Raw genomic sequence first — 2,603 nt, forward strand, 5'->3', positions numbered from 1 at the left:
TTTACAGATCTTGCCTGTAAAAAGGCAGGGTTTTTTCCCCCTTGATTCTCAGCTATAGCTTGCCTGTACTCAGTTAAGAAACAGTTGGCTCAAAGCTTGCTTCTTCTGCCTTTTGAGTGCTGTGGGTCTACTCTTCAATAGCACACACACATACAGCGTGTATAGATACTTATTAAAGCAAACACTTCATATGAGCAACCCACAGACAGAAAGAAACAGAAATGTTCAGTGAACAAAGTACAAAAAACCCAGTGTTTTCATAGATAATTCACTGAAGAGAAGTGACTAAATTCATCACTGATTTTATTGGAAATAAGTTACCCGTTTCTTTCTTTCTCTCTCTCTCTCTCTCTTTTTTTTTTTTTTTTATAATCGGGTCCAGCAGCTTCTCCCTGGGATACTTCTGCTTCTTTAAAGTTGCAATTGAAAACATCAATGTGTGGAGGAGTCTTTAACATAGAGCTTATTATAAGCAGTCTGCAAACATAATGAGCAAACAGCTCTTGCAATGCTGGGTTTCTGGTGAGAAGAAATCCTAAGAAACATGGCAAAAAATTCAGCAGAACGTTGGAAGACAAAGACGTCAAACTGGTCAAAACTTCTGCGCAGTGCCTATAAATATCCTTTCTTCTCACCGGCGAGAAAAAAAAAATCTGGGAAATGAATTGTAAAATGAATTGTAAAATGACACAAAACCCAGGCTGCCCCTGAAATGCAGAGAATGTAAATGAATAGTTTTCTGCACAAGAAAAAGGAGCAAGTCAAGGAAAACTGAAAATAAAGAATCACCAGGGGTCATAGTAACACAGGGTCATTTAATAACAATACACTGCACTATTTGGTCCAATAAACAAGTTTAATTATTTGTACCAATGTCAGGGAGAAAGGAACAGCTTTGTTCACTGCATATTTTTTAATGCTCTCCAGAGAAGGCTTTTAAAATTTGTAGCAGCGTCTTCTGGAAATTCCCATTTCTACGTGCCTTCTTTTGTAAACTCTGGCTGGATTCTCAGCTGGTGCAAAATGATGAACTGTTTTTGCTGGATGTCATGCCAGTTTCTACCAGCGGAGAATCTGTCTCACTATTTTTAATTTATCTCACAGAAGCGCAGAGTTTTTTTAGTACTACCACCCAGTTTCAAAGGCAGTTTCTGCTCTTAATTAGTGTCAACCTGAAGGCAAAAGACATTGTGGGCATTTCATGTTAACACAAGACATTTCACACTAACACTAGACGCTGTTGACATTAGAGAACTACCTAATACAGATTCTTAGCCCAGGATACTGTATAACCCATATCTGCTTACATGAACACAGGGGATTTAATAGCAGCCTTCAACTACCTCCAATAACTGATGATCCAATAACACCCCCAAGTTGAAGATCTGGAGAGAGTGAAAAGGTAGGCAAACAGCAGGGATATTTGCCCATGGGCTTTGGCTGGGAGGGCCAGCAATCCAGGAGGGAATGGAGTTGCTTTCCTGGTGGCACAGGTAAGAAGCTGGTCAAGAAGAGAAACCAGAGAGCCCCATGAAGAAGGGAAGAAAACCCCACAGAGAAGGACAGGAAGATGCTCCTGACCCTGGGCAGGACAGCTAACGCTGGAGCTCAGTCAGCCACAGTGATGCTATGCCATGTTTTGGAGTCCTGGTTGGAGGGCCATCATGCAGGACAAATGAACTCAATACTGGGATGTTTATGGTGCAAGGGCACAATGGGATGACTATACCATGACCCAAATGCGGGTCCTGCTCATCCTCAGAAGCCCAATACTAGGCTTCTGGAGAGCCAAGGGGAGGGGGAAAGGAGATGAGAGCATGCAGTTCTGCACCTGCTGCAGGTGACTGCTCGGGCATTGAGTCAGTTCACAAGCCCCAGGACCTTCCAGTCTTCCTCCATCCCAGGGTGCACCTGTGTGTGGTACTGAAATCCTTTCAACCCTCAACAATAGATTTTCATCAGTCCCATGAGACGCCCATGCCTGCTACGGGACAGGGAGGTCAGGGTGAGGGAGATCCCCTGCTGTCCATCAATGTGGACCTCATGAAGGAACACCTTGAGAGGCTGGATACCTTCAAGTCAGCTGGCCCTGACAACCTACACCTCAGGGTACTCAAGGAGCTGGCGAGCATCATAGCCCAGCCCCTAGCACAGATCTTCGAGAGCTCCTGGTGCTCTGGTATAGTGGCCGAAGACTGGAAGAAAGCCAATGTGGTGCCTATCTTCAAGAAAGAGAAGAAAGTGGATCCAGCTAACTATAGGCCCATCAGTCTGACTCCTATCCCAGGGAAGATCTTAGAAAAGTTTATTAAAGAGGCCATCCTTAATGGACTGGCTGATGCCAACATCCTGAGGGATAGCCAGCATGGGTTTGTAGCGAGTAGGTCTTGCTTGACCAATCCCATTTCCTTCTATGACCAGGTGACCTATCACCTGGACCAGGGAGAAGAGATTGAGGTCATATATCTTGACTTCAAAAAAGCCTTTGATCTGGTATACCGTGATCACCTCTTGGCAAAACTGGGTAATTGTGGCCTTGGGTCCACCACGATCCGCTGGCTGGGAAATTGGCTCCGGGGTCGGACCCAGAGGGTGGTTGGTCA

This window comes from Alligator sinensis, unplaced genomic scaffold, assembly GCF_000455745.1.
Source record: "Alligator sinensis unplaced genomic scaffold, ASM45574v1 scaffold564_1, whole genome shotgun sequence".
Lineage (NCBI taxonomy): Eukaryota > Metazoa > Chordata > Crocodylia > Alligatoridae > Alligator > Alligator sinensis.